This window comes from Varroa destructor, unplaced genomic scaffold (assembly GCF_002443255.2).
Source record: "Varroa destructor unplaced genomic scaffold, Vdes_3.0 BEIS01000001.1, whole genome shotgun sequence".
Classification (NCBI taxonomy): domain Eukaryota; kingdom Metazoa; phylum Arthropoda; class Arachnida; order Mesostigmata; family Varroidae; genus Varroa; species Varroa destructor.
This window is the reverse complement of record NW_019211454.1, coordinates 65,195,662-65,215,562: the sequence shown is the minus strand read 5'-3', so window position 1 is coordinate 65,215,562 and position 19,901 is coordinate 65,195,662. Positions and strand designations below refer to the sequence as shown.

The 19,901-nt window shown below is 45.6% G+C and overlaps 1 protein-coding gene across 11 annotated transcripts in view; it reads right to left on the bottom strand.

The window, feature by feature from the left end:
- LOC111243557 (uncharacterized) overlaps window positions 1–19,901 on the bottom strand; it is a 55,512-nt gene that overhangs the window by 16,920 nt on the left and 18,691 nt on the right. For 2 of the 11 annotated variants that reach the window (XM_086992168.1, XM_022789325.2), the window contains 3 exons: window positions 7,210–7,293; window positions 6,808–6,959; window positions 3,309–3,444 (listed from right to left, as the gene is read on the bottom strand). The exons of 3 other annotated variants lie outside the window; for them this stretch is intronic. The gene's annotated coding sequence lies outside the window, so the exon portion shown is untranslated. Of the gene's footprint in view, window positions 1–3,308; window positions 3,448–6,807; window positions 6,960–7,209; window positions 7,294–7,383; window positions 15,467–19,901 lie in introns of those variants that run through there. 6 more of the 11 variants (XM_022789327.2, XM_086992154.1, XM_086992170.1 and 3 more) reach the window with 6 other exon arrangements.

The following is a 19,901-nucleotide window of genomic DNA, read 5'->3' as shown; positions in this document are numbered from 1 at the left end:
GTTCACTGCTTGTCCCTCAAGCGGTAGCTGTAGCAGCATTCAGCAGTATATCGTGCCGGTGGCGAATGGCGCGCGACCGTACGGTCAGTCAAAACAGCAGAAAACGGACCTGCCGCTGTCGTTGAGTTTCTCTCGTTTTATTTCCCGGTCGCCACAGCATCACATCACCGCCGGTAACGGCAGCGATCCTGCGTTGCTATAGAGCACTTGTGCTTGCCGGTGGTGTCTGTGCTGCCAATGAAGAAGACGCTACTAACTGTCTTCCCTTCTATCCAGTTGCTCGGGCTGTCCATTGATTTCGACGACCAACCGCTAGGGGGAATGAACTGGCGGCGACGACAGTGGCGACGAACTCGTTGATTTTGTCCAAACCCAACTGTGTAACCGAACCAGCGCAACAGCGACCAAATAACAGTCATAAAAGTTTTAGCAGCAGCAACAGAAGTGGCAATATCAGCGACAATCTGCTGCACCGGCAGCCATATTGCCAAAGGAATTCGTCGCAATACCGATCCGCGCACAATGAGCTACATTCACTGCTCGCACGCACGCACACACACACACACACACACATACAGACAGGAACATACAGGGATAGATAGGCAGGCAAAAAGTACGGAACACTACGCACATACAGGCATATCGACGTGCACAGGATGCACGGAGTGGCAAAGTCAATCCTGCTCACGCTTATGCCTAGCACAGTCAAAACTCCGGTTAGGAAGCGGCCGTTGTAGCACTGGCAGCGAACGGAAAGCTTGTTGCGGGGCGACAGAGTTGTCGATCGAACGATCTCAGCCCTATGCAGCCAGCAACAACAACATCCGCAGGCCACTGCCGATGCTGCTATTGCTGCCAATTCTTTGTTGTACTATTAAACAATTGTTCGTTGTATCAACGGCGTTCAACAAACAACAACTTCGTCTTCACCGTCCGAGTCTTCGACTTCTGATTCAACATCGATGGCGGTTGTGTCGGCAGTAGCGGCGGGGGCTTCTGCTTCTTCTTGTGCAACACGCGGCACTCGTTGGGACACACAGACACGCGCTGATACACACCCACACAACCAACGAAACACCAATGGGCATAGACCGAAAAACAAATCAGCAGACAGACAAGTGGATGGATATACAGATTGAGGCGAGGTGAAACAAACTAATACCGACGCCATTGCTAGTCATCGCATCTCTACGCACAGAGGTTGAGATAGAAATGAAAGATATTCTTAGCGGGGTCGAGCAGCGAGCACAAATACCGCATACATGGGCAACGCTCGCTATGACGATGGCCTTTAAAACAGTTGCAGGAATCAAAAATCTAGCTCAAAATAATGTCCCGTAGTTAATCCTGGTACGCGGTGGTCTTACGATTTTTTTTTTGCCTATTTTGTTAAGTTTAAAAAGCCTTATCGGACGGCGTTTAGCGGAAAACGTGCATCACAAGCGTGGGAATGACGGTCGAGATGTGACTGTCGTTAAGGCGCGAAAGAAACGTACGCGTGTTCCAATAATGTCACTTACAAAATTCGCTATGTAAGCAAGAATAAATGGCAACCAAAAAAGGATTTTCAATCATTGCAAATGTCCGCCAACACGTTTTCAATATAAAATGCCAATTTAATAACACCTGATAGTTCCTGCACCTGTATACTGGTCTTTTTCTACCAAATTATTATCACTAATTACGACGACGTTCTGTCATATTTTCTATAGAAAACCACAGTCGTTTTACAATTGAATGGGTCTCTAGTGAAAGTTGAGCGAATTATAATGTTTGTCAATTACTTCAAATCTTTCGTTTATCTTGTCTAGAGGCTTCGGCTAAAGGCGCCATTTAGTTCTAGCGCTCCTTAGAAGTTTACACCATATTCTAGGCTCCCGCAAACCTCCTTTAATCTTATTGAATAGCGAATATTAGTTGACAGCCCAACTTGCAATAATAACAGTAGTATGTAGAGATAGACTATCTATGATATTTATCCTCGTCACCTTACCGTCCGCCGTTCTATTCTGTTCTTTCGTTCAGTTTTAATCTAATTCACTTCACCAAACCAGAGGTGGTCTCTCCGCGGTGGCCTGCTGAGTCATCGTTCTCCTGCTTCTAGAGAAGCCTCAAGAGAAGGAAAGCATAGTCACATAGCCAGGCTCCCAGTCACCATTACCCTGCTTTCGGTTGCTCTGTGACCAGGCGACGAGTGAGCGTCATCACTGGACTACAAACACAACCAAAGTGCAACGATGATTGGCGACCAGCGGTGGCAACGCGGGTGCACTTCTGCCATTTTTTTTTGGCTCTGTTTTCAATGGTTCCAATCGTCTAGCCAGCGACATCAACAGACAAATTTGCAAGCTAAAAAATAGAACCTCTTCAAAAAAAACAAATCTTAAGTCAGTAGACATATCCTGCTAACAATCACTACTAGCGTCTAACGTGTTGCATCTGGTTATAACGAAACGATTATTTCAAACGATAACTTTAGGTAGGAAAAATAGAATGTTAAAACGAGTTACTAGGCAGTCGACTTAATTTGTATAACATCGGATGTTAGCCCAGTCGTACGGAACGTTCAGGACGCGATGCTCCGACGGGCTCAGGTGACAGTGCTCGCTTGATGTTTACACATCTGCCGATATACAGGGGTCTAATAGACCATAGCATATAGTAAATAGACAGCATTCGGAAATCTATCTGCAAAAAGGTCATCATTATTGTCCAAACATAGCTGCTGCCGGACCAACTCCGTTGTTAGATCCGAGTTCTTTGGACATTATTCAGATATTCTAGAGCCAAGTCTTAATTATAAGTCGTCGCAGAATCCGCGACGCCTCATTGCCATGTCCCGTTGGAAGCACGCACGAGGACTACAGACCGACCCATTGCCAACTTCTCGAGCATAGCCTGCCGCTAGACAAAAGTCCGCAGTCCTAGATCCCGCAGGATTTTGAACGACTGGTAATATAATATTTCCCTATTTTAGTCGTCCATATGCGGCCGGTCTTTCATGCATTATTTCATGTCCATCGTCCGCACATTGAAGAGCTGTTTAGAATACAATGCAAACTCGTCAAAAGTCACACAATACGACAAAAAACTTCTCTCGCCTGTTCCTCCAGTTGGAAAAATTCGATGCATAGGAAAATTCATTGGAACAACATCGTTGTTAGTATGGGAAAACCGCATTAGCTGACCCATGTCAGTACTGATCGCGGATGCATTGCTTACAAAATCATCATAATGTATTGATTTTTGTTTACTTGGTAAGAAAACGATGTTGCATGCGAGTAGTTTTTCGTCTGCCTTTTCCTTACCTTCGTGCCTATGTATAGCTATAGCCGTGTCCTCCACGGTTGAACAGGTCAAAGTACATCGTTTTGTCTGCCGACAGCTGGGTTACAGACGGCACAGAAAGCGTCAGTCTTCCTTTTGCCTCTCGCTAAATAGCATCTACTGAACCAGTACCGCGAGTCATGAAAGCAAATAACAGACAGAATATTTAGCCAGTACACATACTTTAGCATGTACCGAGAGACACACTTATTTGCGCACGAAGGATTCGTTCGTGATAGAATATCATTGCCCCCTAGCGAAACATGAACGGATGCACTTAGTCAATCTTCCTTAGAATATCGTGCCGTTGCATTAAACCTAAACAAATCGATTGGAACGTCACTTTTTCATAATTGTGAACGCAGACCGGAAGGCTACTTTATTTTTTTATCCATAATCAACACGCCCTCATAAGTCGTCAACATAGCAGTAAAAGAGCCATTAGGGGGAGCTAACTTTGCATGTATCTAGCAAATATTACAGACTTCCTCGTCCTTTCTATTGTAATGCCAATTAAAGCACTGATACAGTTTGAAAAATGTGTTCCTTTCAATGAATTTTACTTCCGCTGCTATTTCAGGTATTCATCCGACCTAATATAGCTAGATCCGTCTCGCAAACGTTCTGTACTCAATGGTATCACGGTGAACTCATTTTGAATATTTGCTTTTTAATGCACAAAATCGAACCGTTTCCAATTGTCTTAATATTAGTATCGAACCTCATATTGATGATGGCGTGATCGCTAATTCATATCTTTTCCCTCCCATCCGATTTGCCGTTTTGTAGGTTTAATTTGGTTCGCAAACAAGTGGAGATTAGGAGCTGTTCAAGCTACTACCCCACGGCCTTCAGCACCCACCGTCCTGTCTACTAGCGGCCGCTCCGGGCAGACAGAGGTCTCAGACCTATCCAAAAGAACTAGTGTGATCCAGTTGTTGTAACACTAGGAGTTATGGCGGTACTTACTGCCCAACAGCTTTAGCCGCAATCAAGCTCTGTTCAGGCGTCGTTACGATCCCCTCCGATCTCCCTCTCTTAGCCTTCTGAAACCAGTAGCTACCCCGCGGCCCAGACCCGCTTTTGGGCTACTTTTGGTCTTGCTGCTCCTGCCGGTGGCAAGAACGGTGCTGTTGCTGCGGGGCAAACAAGCAAGCGACACTCTCGCTCCCTACCCGCCTCGCTGCTTGCTCGGCTGCACCCCCAATGTGAGCGTATACGTAAGGATATATATACATACATATAGTGTGCATGTACATGTATACAAGCGAATCACTAGCAGCAGCGACACTCTACAACTGAAGCATGCCGTACTTCATTCGACTCAAAATGCCGCTGTAATATGGATTACAAGTGTTCGCCATAAGAGCGCGATGTCTTCAACAAGGTTCGGGGTGACCGCCGTCGTCTTGGGCACCGTCAACGCTCTGACGTTTAATAGAAACTATGTAGCAAGTGGCACATTAAGAGAAAACAATGACATTTGCTTTTGCGTTCGTTCATTTTAGACTTTTAGCTTTGTCTTCTTCTGTTTTAACTACAAGCCGTTCGTGTGTTAGTTATGGGTCTGGTAGGTGGTGCATTTGGTATAAAACACAAGCCAACAGCACACATCATGCGAGCAGATTATTTGGCGGACGCGGGTGTTAGATATTCGATATGAACCTCGATTTCTTCAGCTAGAGAACTTGGCTAGGCTTTTTTTCAGTGAAGAACACATTTGGTTGGGGTGGTCATTTTTTAGCTAAAGCTATCGGCATCAAATTTTGAAGGCAGTTGACTCTATTTGTTAGTTCATTCTACGCTGAACAGTGAAAAATTGCAGGGGCTCAGTTCAATCCTCTTGATTGCATCTTCCAGGAACTTGTGGATCACAAGATAAAAAATGCCAATTAGAGTCGTGGGCAAATAATTAGCTATGGCGCATCCGCATACTGTTTATTAGCCAAGGTACTCTACTAAGGTACTTCGGCAATGAGTGAGGCAGTATTACCAATATTTGCCCCATCTTGCTGGCTAGCAAGAGCAGCAGCTGGCTCCCTGGAATCACTGACACCCAAGACAGTTACGTTCTCTCTAAGAAGTCTGTTGCTCTGTTCTCGCTGTCATGCACCCACGAGTGTGAGTTGGTCCTACCAAATTCCAACAACTACAACTTTGTCATTGGGCTTCTGCTCGGGTAGCTGTCCCCGTTGTTGCAGGCACTTCTGTTATTGCTGCTACTACGCTCCCCGCACTGGCCCACCTGGTCGGCTGGTCAGCTGTTCAGCGTCCCTTTCGTCGCTGTTCGTTTGTGAAACAGTGAGCGCGATGGCTACCGTCATTTGCTGGCTGCATTTGGTGACGCGTGGATCGTTCGCACGCTCGTTGTCCAAGTACCCTACCAGCGTGACCACTTGCTGCCCATAGTCTAGCAGCTAGTGTTACCTAACTGGCGCTACAACTAATGTTCTAGTGAGGTTGTACCGTTCTGGAACATCCCTGTCATACCTGGCCCCAATTAAACTGGTTCCTGTCGACCTCAGCCTACAATGCGCTACCACATCCTGTCCCTCTTCCCACCAATAGAACGACGACGAGCCAATAAGTGAACAAGCTAGAGACTATCTCCTCCCCATTCCCTTCGTAGTGTCAGGTTTGTACCTTTGCCACCTTGAAAAACTGTCTTTCCTCATTTTGCTCAATCTTGTACAAGCTCATTAATATAACAGCAATCGTAGTATTGCTTTACTGACACCTAAGAATCTTATTTAAGCTCTAGTTTCCCGCTTATCTACGAGTAAACGAGATGTTAAGCTACTCTATATATGTATGCGTAGGAGTTAGAGGGAAGAACGATTGTTTGAAAAAAAATCTTCTTCCTTTTTCCATAAATATCTACAGATTTTGCCATTTTCTCCAAAAAAAAATTCTAGAAAAAACGTATCTGTCAAGCATTCTCCTGACAGATCCTGATTTGCCCCTTGCGTCACCATCTACCATACCACCGGACAGGCTTTTAACAGTCCCGATCTGCCAAATCATGTCTGTTGGAATGTTGTTTCACCCCTTCATTCAGACTGGGGTCGCACGATTGGCGCGCGACTGGGTCCGAAACAACCGATTGAATGGCTACGTATAGAGCACAAGCATAATCTGATGATACCCTGCAAGGAGAGTAGAGATGCTCTATTCTTTCTTGTAGTGAAAACCACTGTATGCCCAACAACAGGGAAACTACTAACACGTATTCTCTACTGCATCAATTCTTTGCCAATTATACCGACACAAGTAACCATTTTCTATCAGCTACGCAAGCGAAGTTTATAACATTGCCGTTTAAATATATCATGTTGAATTCTATCAGTAATATTGTAGTTCCTCTGCTGTCAAGCTTGACTGGGGGTGCGGCCAACACCCCCGACCTGCAATCCCTTACAGTTTCAATGTTCAGCTTGCTCATAGCTGCCTTCTTCCGATACCCCAACTTAACTACTTTACCTGCTAAATTTGATGCGACGTGCTTCTACCGACCCGATGTTCTTCTTCTGAAGTTCATTCTACCGCCTTAAAAGCGAGTGGCCTTTCTCTCTATAGGCGAGCAGACAGCAACAGCAGCCCACGCTGCAGACGAACAAGTCGACCGACTATAACTATGAACCACAAAGAACAGCAGTAAGTGTAAGACATTTTTCATACATACGGACGCTAACTAACTTTCACTTAAACGAGTGGGTGGACGAAGACACAGACTGACCTATAAAGCTAGCTAGCCTGGCTGGCCTGTGTTTTTGCTGCCGCAGTTCTTGCATGTCTGCTTACTTTCTAGCTAATTGTCTACTCCTGCTGTTCAATAACGTTCGCCGCTGTTTTACTCGTTGATTGCAAACCAATTTGAATTACCTCTTCCTACGACGACGAAATCTATCCATGATGGATATTTCAGGCTCCTCAATAACGGCCATCGGTAACAGCAATAGGTAGAAGCTATACAGCACAGGAAGTAGATATTAGAAACCAATCATTGATACATTTATGTCACTGTCAGTAACAATATAGAATAATTTGTACACTTACAATATGAATGATGATTCTAATAGCTAGATGGCTTCTGGGTCTGCTCGTTACAGGCCATGGCGTGCGTGCGTTAGCGCATTGTGAAAGAGTGTCTGTCTTAGGCACGTGTGGGTCTTTGGGGACGTAAGTGTGTATAATCGCGTGCGATATGTGAAATCGTCCCCAGCTACGATGACGGCAAGTCTCTCCCGCCCTGTCGCTGCTTGCAGCATATAAGTATTCTTGCATCACGGCGCTCGGTGGCAATCGAAGAGTAAGGACCGTAACAATAGCTAAGGTGGTGCACAAATGTAAACGTACGGAGAATATACAGTGACGTTTGGTGACCTAGGTGGTTAACTGACTAGATATAGCTATTCGACGCTCCGTTCGTCTCAGTAACTAACCGTATAGCGAAGCGGGTTTCTGAGCCACGTAGAGCTCTTGGTTCGCTTTGATCCTCCATTTGGTTCTATGCAGTTTATTAGTTGGTTTAGCTTAATCGAGTTTGGTAGGACGGCAGCTATCGGGCGATTGGCCGACAGTTACCGACAGCCGGGTGTCTGCTATGAGGCACAGTCGTTACCATCCTTGACGCAGCGCGATGCGGCACAGCAACAAGTTTCAGACGAACGGATTCACTACAAAAAAGATAAGCGGTGGCGGTAGCAGCGCCAGTGCCAACAACACAGTTCCCTTTTCGCTAACTTGATTGCCTGTTTGTTTCGACTGTTTGAAGACAGACAAAGACAACGGCCGTAGTGGCCGTAACAGCATAAACCGCAGCAGCACCATCAAACGGCAACCAGCGGAATGTCTCTACGTCGACTACCGCGCGGTCAGTACTGCAGGCGGCCATTGCTGGCTTTGCTTCGACAACGAGTTTACTACTAGTGCTATCGATGCCGCGAAGTGCTTCCTCCTCTTCGTCCCTTTTGGTGTGCTTCGCCCCATCTTCTTCGTTTGTGTTCAATTTTAGATACCTGTAACAGCTGCCGTCGCACCAGCCCTAGAGCTATCACTAACGAAACAGACGGCAAACTGGTTGGCCAACCGGAGATCCCCATCCATCTCCTCCCCCTGCCGTTGCCCTCCCTTCGCTCCTTTCTCCGCAGCCACAGGCGAATTTCGACGGATTTTGTCCGCCAGCCGGCCCGTGGGTAGCGGGCCATCGCCGGGGGCCCACCAGTTAAGGCACCGCCACGAGCAAGACTAAACTAGTCAAAGACGGCAGCTAAAGCAATGTTAAGTCAGTTAAATCGAGCGCACACATTGGGGCATGCATGTTCCACAGCCCCACGCATTTTAGGCTCTACTGCCGCTGTTGTTGCTACTGCTATACCTGTTGATGGTCAATAGCAGCGGCGGCCAACACCACGACATTTACGCATGATGCTAAGTAAGATATACATACTCAGAAGTATCAGCGGACTGAGCTTCAGAGAAATCAAGAAAATATGAGCTTTTATGTAGTGACCTGATCTTTCTTACTTTACGAGGGAAGACTGAGTAGGTTCAGTGCACGCCGAGTAAAACCACAAACATAATTTAACTGTTGAGCGTTGAATAACAATATGGTGAATTATTTAGGCCGTTTCTTAATTTAGGTACACATACATGGCTTTAAGAGCTGTTGTTGCTGAAGCCTCTGTTGTACCTGTTCACGATCAGCTGCAACAGAAGCGTCAGCAAGATCTGCGTCGGCCACGTCGTCGAAGGCGCTCGGCGGCGGTCAAGATTACAACCACGACGATGGCGACTATGAAGAGATGGATGACGACAAAAAGGACAAGATGAATCGAAGGCGCAAATATTTTAGACTATTATATTTTTACTTTTTTCACTGTATTTGTAGGAGAAAAAGTATCGGCGTTTACACACGCTGCTCTTGCTAGTAAGTAAGGCATACGTAATAAGTGCAAAAATAAACTAGAGCTTCGTGTTTGTTTTCAACTGCATGATTTCTTTTTTCAAGTTGCTTATATTGATAAAAACATAGATGGTGAATATTAATATATTGGTTCCAAGGAAACTTCTGTTAAAGGTTCAGCTAACCAAGTACCCTGTACACGCGAGCATTTGTCGTCTGTTTGTGCTCGCCTATCGTCGTAATAACATCGTACTATTAACACTTGTAGCAGTAATAGTAGCTAGTGTGCCTGTGTACTTGGCCTACGTGACACAACCTGTGCGTAACATTCAGAGGTTCAGGGGGTTGTGCTCGCTGCGATTCTCACAGCTTTTGAAGAACACCCTCCCCACCTTAGCGGTGCCTCTCGGCGGCTGGTGGCTGCTGGCTGGGGTATCTTTCACTCTTCATAACCACCAAAGCAGCCGCCGCTGCTGCAGCCATTCTTCTATCACTTTTCTATTGCCGCTAGGCCATATCAGTCAGTCGGCTTCAACATCCGGCGACTACGACCCAATCAGAACCGCCGTGATGGAGAAGACGAAAGTTAGATTACTAGGTCGGAACCATCCTCAGCGTCGGCAGAGTTATTATTGCCTGGCGCCTGTTATGTTTGGATGAGTGTTCGTCGTGTTTGCTGTTGCTGCCACGACCCTCTTCTTGCCGGTCTTATATCGCTACCAATGACCTCCAAAGATACAACTGAGAAAAAAATTCGACCACACCGATACAATAACCGTTTAACATACATAATACTACACAACTCCGACCTACTCTAGCAATTTTTACGTTTTTACCTTCTGAAAGGCTAACATCGTCACTATGAACGAGCCATTTGGAACCAAGACGATACTTAGGCAACAAACGAATTTTCAATACCAAATATAATTGGTTAACAAAAATCTTGTTTTACCATTAATACGAACTAAGTTTGGATTTTTTATTATTTTTTTGCATACTTATTTCGAGGATACTCGTACCGAATGTTATATAGGTAAAATTTATTATTGATAGTAGTGACCTGTAGGTTTCTGTATCTGCCCTTTTCTAATTATTCAATAGGCTCAGAAGAGACCACAGCGGACGAGTCCTCCCGCTCCTTTGAAGTGTAGTCCGCTACGAATCAACTTCAATGCGCGTCTTATTATAAGTTGAATCGTCTGTACTTCAACTAAATACAACGACTGCTGCTCAGTACCTTCATCGGTGCGTGGAAGCCCAGGCAATAGCACCGGTTTGAGCGTTTCTGTAAATCGCTAGCGTTCGGGTGATACTGCCAATCGAGGAATTTATTGTGGCGCTGTAGCCTGCAACGACTGGGAACTTGTTTGGTTCGTTCAGTCGCCCACTGGCCCACTCGCACATCACGAACAGAAACCCAACGGAGGCGAGCGGCAGCTAGGCCAACGCTTGGCTGTCTGGTATGGGGGGTGAACGAGACGAGCTCTACGAATGCTGCAGGTACAGCTGGGGACAGCGAAGGACCGCAAGATCCGTAAGAGCGAACCTAAGCTGGTCGAATCCAAAACTGCTCCTGTACTGCTCGCCTGTGTGCGGTGCCTGAGTCTAACGCAGAAGACAAACTATAGTCTAGAGGCTACTATCGCCTTTGAATCTGGAGTTGCTCCTCCGCATCGGGTGGAGAAGGGAGCCCCACATTTGTATAGCAGAGTACGCTTGCTCACCGGCCAATAGCACCTTCCTAACCAGGCCACACAACTTACACGATAGCAACGAAAACGACGACCGCGGTTCTCCGCTTTTCGATCTATCGGATGCACGCAATGACGCTGTCGAACCAAAGTCGGCCCACTCATGTACGCATACAAACCTAGTTTAAGAAGAGACGAATATCATAGACATCGCTCGCCAAAAAAAAAGATAACTCACCTTTCAGTAGATATTTTTCACTAGGTGACTATCTACGGTGTTGACAGAGCCCATCGTGATAGCTTAAGTAAAGACAGCTATTGGGGCTAGCACCAAACAGGGTGCAGGTGACATCGTTACGGTGCAGCTGAAAAACAACGCCTGCTGGTCGTTGCAGCAGAACCCGTTGAAAAACACACGTACCTCTGAGACAGCAATCTAATCGACTTCATAGGGCAACCGCACTGGGTCCGAAAATGGTTCGACTCGACCTCCTGTATTCAACAAATTGATCGGACGATCTCTAACAAGAACCCTGTTTAAATTGGGCTTGCGCCTTCTTCACCCCCAGCTAACCATCTGATCGGAATTGGTCGATTGGCTTACAGGAATTCGAAGACAACCAGGTTGTCGATAGCGAGTGGGCGTGCTGGGCAATAGGCCTATTTAAAGCGTCGGAGCCGGCAATTCGGATCTCAACAGCATCCGATACTTGAAACAACATGGCCTTGCCTGTATATTGTCGCGCACTACACACTAGACTAATATCTCGGATTAAGGTTTTGGTAACGAATACATAGCTTTTACGTCACCTGCGAATGTTAGGTACTTTTACCTTTTTTATAGATACTATCAGTGACACTAAAGTCCAAGTAACCAAGCCCAAGCTGACAACAATTTTACTTTATACTCAAATTTTTAATTGATTAAATAATGAAGGCTGTAGGAAATAGAAAAATAGTCGGCATAGTTGCTCCGGTCCATTCAAAACCTCAGCGCCTCTCAGATCACATTAGTTCACGTCACATCCTCGTCACGTGTTGTGAGGGCCATAAGCAGCGATAATTTTAGACGTTACGAAATGTCTCACATTTCTAATTACATAGAATTAGAGTAGGTCAATCTTAAAATGAAAGTTTCAGACAAAAAAAGTTCCTTGTTTTACTGTGATTCGAATATCTCGGAAATAATCGAGAAAAATTTTGTAGCAGACGACATGGTGATTTCAGAGAGACGTAGGTGGTATCAACAATCGAAATGTAGGGATAAAGATTGAAAAGAAACCCCGATCATCAGTGATAGCCAATAGCACAAAGTAATTATGGTGTGAAACTCGGAAAGCGGGGCAAGTGCTCTGGGCCTACGCAAATATGGATAAACTATCAGGAAATGGAAGATTTTAAGTTGGGATTTGCAATGTAAATTTCGTACTACTTCAGATTGTTTCTGAACCTAACCAAGTTTTCAAAGGGTTTAGAATTTCTATTGGCCGACTCATCGGTTCCTCCAGGTCTTTAAAACATCGTTATATTTAACCCTACGTTCTGCCCACTTCTCTAATTAATATGCTCACTGGATTTCGTAGTGCTTAATATACCAAATTTTCTACGTATGCGGTAACCCAAAAAATTACCAGAGTAGTAATATCGGTTAAAGACCTTTTTGGCAACATGAACAAATGAAAGTAAGCCAGGCTAACAACCCCTAGCCGAAAACAGGCAGACCTCTACCTAAAGCTCATAATAGACTCATTTCTGTTGAAATATAACATTTCGTATAGCTATAGTCCCACCTGCGAGGCAAGATGGTCGAAACAATGTATCAAACCGAAATATAACAAACGACGAATGCCAACGTGATTCAAGTAACTGTTAAAATCTGCGAGGTTGCACCGCTAAGTTCGACTCTACCGATAATCTTTACCATTGCTGGCTTCACATTATTATAATGAACACGAACGACTAACACCATATGGTAACGGAGAGACAATCACAGTGGATGACAGGCCCAAGGAAGTTGCGCTTGGCAAATTGTAACTTACGTTGTACCAACGTCGTGGATTCACCCGCCACCAACTGTCCGAACGACATCATTAATATCGACAAAAGAACGCCAACATTATAACGGACAGATCCATCAAAACAAATAACAATACACAGCATCCCAATATAAAGTGGTCGAAACAAAACTGGAAATAGCCCCGCCAAACACAAAAATATGCTTCCAAATGAAATTTATGAAGCAGATACAAAAGGGAAACAAACTAGAATAACATCGACACTTGGTACCGGAAACGCGACAAAACGAGCCGGGATTTTGTATACGTTAATCGGGCGGAGGCGGCAAATTAGGGATCATAGAACACGGTCATACCGATCTGAGTGGACACAGGTAAGGTGTACGCGACCTGAAAGACCCCGAACTAAGAACAACAATTGTTTACCTATGTAAAGCAGATTTATAGCCTGCATAGGGTGTAAAAAACTATTTTCGACAGTATGCCTTAACAAAAGAATAGCGAGAAAGAGTTTTCACTTCTTAAAACGCGCAAAAATTGCTCCGCTTCCTGAAAATGTTCCTACAGCAAAATTTACATTCTCCACTTTTTTTTTTTACTTGAACAGAGCTCATGATGGTGATGGCCACGCTACCTTTCGAGGCGACAACAGCACCAGCAACAAACGACCCCGGCCATATTCTTCTATTTAGTGCAGTTTTTTGTCCTGCCTCAATTTCACCTGATATCAAAATATTGCAGTTAAGTAAAAGTTCAATGGTGATGGATATCCCTTTACTATCCCTGCTACCTCCACCGCCCCCCACAAGAAGAGATAATTCACCAGTTACGTCAATGGAGTGCCGTGCTATTAACTAACCATGACTCTTACAATTGTTATTAACGCTGCTACGATCCGCAACCCCATCACCATCAGCGGAGCTGTGGATCCGAAAGCGACAGGTGTCTCGCGCAACTCGTTGTTTTAGTTACTTTTTTCGATTTTTATTTAATATAGCATACTTTTGGTTCTAGCGGCAGGCGGACGGCCGCAATACCCATTACATGTCCATGACGAATAGTACAAGCAAATATTGGTTAATGAAATTACTTGTGTGCAATAATGTGCATGTGTGCATAAATGTACGTGTTTTAAAGTAGAAGCTAAACTCATTATTGAATTGTATTAATTTATGGGGAAGGAAATTTATGGGAGAGGAGTTTCTAGGGGGAAGGCAACGTAGCCATGGCATGTATTACATATTTTTTTTTCGCTCTATATGTAGCTTGTTTTCCAAGCGTATCTATAGAATCGATGTTTGTACCTACTGCTAGGCATAAAATCAGCATCGTCTGTCATTGACGATGATATCCGCAAATAAAAAGGTACACCGAATTTGCCAGATTAAGTATTAGTTTAGTGCCACGGGTATTAGTAGATCAATGTAAGACAGATCATTTTGATCATTATAGATTTTAGCTATGTTAACGCAAGCTAGTCGGCTATTCCTATTTTGTGTCTCATCTAATTAGACGAGCCTATATTTCACCTACTGCCTTTCACAATAATCGTTTAACAGATCGATAGTCTATAGTTACGGTGCCCGTCAGAGTTTTAACTGGTATATTTCTCTAATGATATACGCTCACAGATCGCGATATTCTGCCAAAAACTTCACAACGCTCAATGGAGTAATACAAAACAGTTGTCCACAGTTAGACGTTTAGAGAATAACAAACTGATAGACGCAGGAGCCTAAGAGTTGTTCAATTGATGTCGCGAGGCAATACGTCGATGCGGTCACTGCTACCGCGCCGCCATAGCAATTATTCATTTGTTGCTTAGTTGAGCTGATGAAGCCGACATAAGCTTCGCCTCAAATTGATTCCCGTGTCCGTTACGGGGCCGTCAATACGTAAGCAGGACAACGGCTGTCCGCGGTCCACTTCGTCGCCACAAACGCGTAGCCGTGTCCTTCCGAGAGGTCAATTAGTGAGTGTAACGTTTGCAGTGCTAATCCAAATTCTCAGCCCTTTGCTACGTTGGTGTTTTTTTTTTCTATCAAACAACAACCTTAATGTTTTCTGTCAGAGGTGATTGTTGGTGAGTATTGCGACTCTATCATCTTCAGGTTTAGATTGCAATACGTAAATTGACTAGTGAATCGGATCCGTCGATTCTGAGATCCTCTTCATTGTAGAAATTTAAATTTAGCCGGCTACCTCGGCATGATTTATACATAGTATTTGTCTGAAGTTGACAGACTCCACCCCGTACACATTCATATGAATAAATAGCTTTATGACTGTACTTTTTTATTGGAAATTCCTTATTTAATTTCTGTTCCTAGAAAAGCCACCTTAAGCCAAATATCTGTATGTATTCCTGCAAATGTTTTTTGTCACGCCAAATTTTTGGAATATGAGTCATCAGTTGTTGTTGTTGTTGGTATTATGGATCGCATAGCATCCCTATCTCGTATATGTTATTGAAATTATAACCACGGTACTTTCCATTCACATCCCGTACGAAATGCAAAATGAGCCACCTAAAAAACGAAATTATAAAAAGTTAATAAATAGATAAACATACTTATTGTAAATAGATAAATGCACTTATCATGTGCGCTATGTCAGAATCGTGTGGGCTATTTGCCCTGATCAGGAAACGTCGAAGCTGTGAACGCACTTAAAAGCTTTATTCGGTTTTGTTCGGAGCAGCTGAGAAAAGGTTTACATATCTGAAAGTGTGCGCATGATTGGCTAAATTGGCCCGAAATTGTGAGCAGGTAAAAAAATCATCGCTTCGATTCCACTATACATACACCAAGCACAACGATCTTGACATTTAACTATTAGCGAGCTGAGTGTTTTCCAAAGTGCGTGCAAACATCATTCCGATATATGACAGGTTTCCGTACGGGCATTTTCTGGGTTTTACTTACAGCTATGACATCTTCTACAGCCAATCATAGTTCAGTTCTTTAAGACTTCCAATTCGCCAACTAATTATCGATGTCTTTTCTTTGTTTCTTACCCACGTGTGTCCCCGTGGTCCCTTCCCTTTGGCCCCCCAGTTGATCAGACGCATCGCTACCATCTATCTCGTCCATCTCAAAACCTTTGGTGCACAAGCGTTTCTGAAAACAAGCGTTTCAAGCCGACGCTATAGCCAACCAAACAAACAAACGGTTATAGTGATGCGTTGATTTTCCCCAGCAGTCGCTTTGCAATTGCACTACGACCCGATCCGATTCCCTCGACCCGTTCGGTTTTCTCTCGTTTGGTTTGCTACTGCTGTTATTCAGCCTATCAAAGGAGGACAGAGTTTGAAGCTTCATTTCGAACTCTGATCGCCGACCTCTCTGAACGAGGAAGCAGGCAGAGTAAGCAACCGTGCTATGCTGCTACCCACGAAAACTCCATGGCGGCTCACCGGGGGCGCAGGACATCATCATTGTATGACTGACTGAGCGACTGAATGAGTCACACGATCATCATTATCATCAGTAGCAGACGCAGCTGTCGAAGCAACATCGGCCACGGCGGTGACGACAAACCCCAGTTCCCGCGGTCTTCCCCTTCCTCCGCCCGCCATAGTCAACCTTTGAATCGTTCTGCTCGTACTCCTTCTGTTCATTCTCCCAATTTCTATATTCTCTCCTGGCCTGATTCCACTTCCCCTGATAGGTCCGCTGCCCTTTCTGAACCCCTCACTGCCACCGACCTTCCCTGATCGATTTGCCTTCTCCCCGGTGTCGACAGTTAACCCACACTATCGCCGCTGGCTGCTAGCCCATACAGTCAGCCTGTTCTCCTGCGTCCTCCTCAGTCCTTCTCATCTATTCTCGTCCGGTGAATTGCTGTTCCTTCATTTGACCAGGCTGCTGCGCTATGCCACTGCTGCGCTGATAGGCTTCTCGTCCGTTCACTCGTTCTATCGTCGCCGTGGCTGTCGTGGTCCGGCTGCCTGCTGTCGTCTGCTAGCACCGCTTGCTTTGCTTCGTTCCTTCCTAAAAACCAGCCATCTCGACCATCAACAAGCGTTCCCCATAAGCTCGATATGGCTATGGGGCTGAGTGGCATGATGCGTAGAAGCTTGAGTAATACAACAGCAAACCAGTAGTACGGACAACTTCTAAACACAAACAAACATCGATGGGGGAAAAGGCTGCTGGTAAAGAAGAGACATATTGAAACGGTACCAACATGCGCAACGTAGAGCAGACTGTATAGTGGCTATTTCAATAGCAGTCCGCCTAAAAGACAAGCATAATCGCCTATGTGAATGATTATGCATTTTTTAAGGTAGTTTAAAAAAAAAATCGATGATTTCAATTACACACGACAATTCATCGGTCGTCTTTGCTGATAACGTCTTGCTGTGTTAGGATGCAGCTATCCTTAATTTAGGCTACAATACACCGTCCGTAGGTATCAATGTCAGTGGAAATGAACACGGTTAATATACATGCATTGCTTCAATTGACTAAATACTATTTGCGGTTGCTACTGAACAGAAGGTGCCGAGACAAAATGTAACTTTATGCCTTAATAATGTACAATACTGATCATAATTCAGTCATTTTAGAGTAATGCAGCGAATTAATTTTTATGAAGTAAAACCACAGTAGGATTGGCAAATTTTTTACATATACTTAATCGTCGACAATACAGGATATGACTCAGTCAACTTCCTATTGTTTTTATACAGCCTATTCCAGTACAATCTGTAAATAGATCCGCTTTCATAGAAACAATTCCAATGGCGGCATTTACTACAACAACTATTAGCCTTTATAGCAAAAATGGTGACGTTGTCACCCGCTTGAAAGCAACAGAACGCTATCATCAGCAGCTTCCAACGTAATGACGCTAGGCGCCAAGCGAAGAAGAAATCAAGCCAAAAATGACAACGACGGTACCACGAAGCTCCGGCCAGCGCACGCAACAGATTGTTCTTCTCTCGCACGCTCTTTCGTTCTCTCTAGCTAACCCTCTCGTTCTAGATATTTCAATGTTTCTGTCTGATACAGCAGCAACACCAGCAGCAGCAGCAGCAACAGCAACAGCAGCAGCAGCAGCAGCAGCAGCAGCAGCAGCAGCAACAACAGCAGCAGCAGCAGCAGCAGCAGGCAGAAAAGTCCGTCTATGCTTTTAGCATCTTCGTTCCCTTCATAGGCTGATTTGACTTGTCTCAAGCTCTCACTATATATAATGATGGCGGTCAACATCACCACTGCAACCGGTGGCTGTCGTCGTCATTGCGGCTGTAGCTGCCACCGCCATGTCGTTCGCGTTTGTCGAATTGTGAAATTCACCGGATCTCCTCCGCCGCCGGTGACCGTCCGAGCCGATGAACCATCGCTGCTGCCGTCGCCATCGCCATTTCAGCTCTGTGAAACTGCGACTGATTTCAATCGTTGTTGCTGCAGTTGTTGTTAACGGCAGCGACGACGTTGTCGGTTGGCGCTTCCATCGCGATTTTCATCTGCCACCCGCTACAATTCTCTCTTTCTCTTTCCATTGGCAGCATTTCTCATGCCTTCTTGACCCCGCTCATCTCTCTATCGGTGTAGTGTCGATGTAATGTCAACGGACTCTTGGTAACAATTCTTTTTTCTAGCCGTTGGTTGGCAAGCCACAATCCAGCCGGTGGGTCGGTCGGTCGGTCGGTCCATCGGTCACTGCTTCAGTCAGCTCCTGAGCCGCCGCTCGCTTCTCTTCTTGCGGCGTACGGGACGGATGGATGGACGGACTGTGGCCACCAAATCGGTTCAAGTTGGACGACCCACCGACAGACAGAGCGGGTTCGGCTAGCGGGCTGGGCCCTGCAGTTGCTGCCGCAGACGACAACGACGCCGCTTTTTGGCCACTAACTCACCCCATCAACTTCACTCACCTCAAGTTTTACACACGAATAACAGAGACAACGGCTAAATAAAGGCAACGCACATACTGAAGTAGGAAGCCGACGTGGAAAACTATTTGCGAGTAGCGCCAGCTGTAGAGGCTGCCGGCCGTAGACGACGACGACGACAACAACAGAAAACAATGCGAACAGCTATGCTGTGGGCAAGTCCGCGTGGCGGCCGAAACAACAAACCGATGACCATAGCCGTCGCCGGTATCCAGTTATCAACTGTTGTTCCCACTCCTCGATAGTTATGACGAATGGATGCGAACTCCAACGATGGTTGTTGACTTGACCGATATTAGTGTCTCTACTCGTCGGAACCGAGTATGCGCTTAGGCCGTCGTACAGCACAGCCATGCTATATAAGAGCTAGCTAGATAGATAAAGGGTCTAAGTCGACGTCTTGTCAGGGCGACAGGTCGTCACGTCGTAGTGCAGCTGTTTATTGTGCTTCGTTACAGAAAGACCAATCGGCAGGTAAGTCAGTAGCCGGCTGGTTACTTCGACTCGTCGCGTACGTCAGCAGCCACGGCACAGTTCCAGCATCGATGCAACGATGGCTGCAGCAACAATAAACTCACGGCAGAGCGGGACCAGCATTCAACCCCGGCGTGTCGAAGCCCGAGTCACTCGTAGTAGAATGGTCGTTGTCGTGGTACGTACGGACGCCGGCAGCGTCTTGGCACCAACGCCGTACAACCAGTTCAGCCGACGCACTAGCTAACAGACACGCGAACGGCAAAGTAGCGCTGGCAGGTAAATTCAGGAGGACCAGTAGTGGTGACGGCAACGACGACGATCCGGGAGCTTCGCTCAAGAGCAGTCGGCAACACGACTATGGGATGGAATACCGCTTGCTTGCCGGCCATTAGTCAGTAAGTTAGCAGGCGATCCGGGGCCTTACGAAGGAGCAGTGGCTACTCACAGCAACAAGTCCAGCGCACAATTGCCAATACAATGCGCCCGCTGCCACTGCGATCGTCACCATCAAATAACAACTGGATCAGGCTCGAAACGCTCGCTGACACAGATATTCACACGCACGCATTGACATTCACATAAAGTCA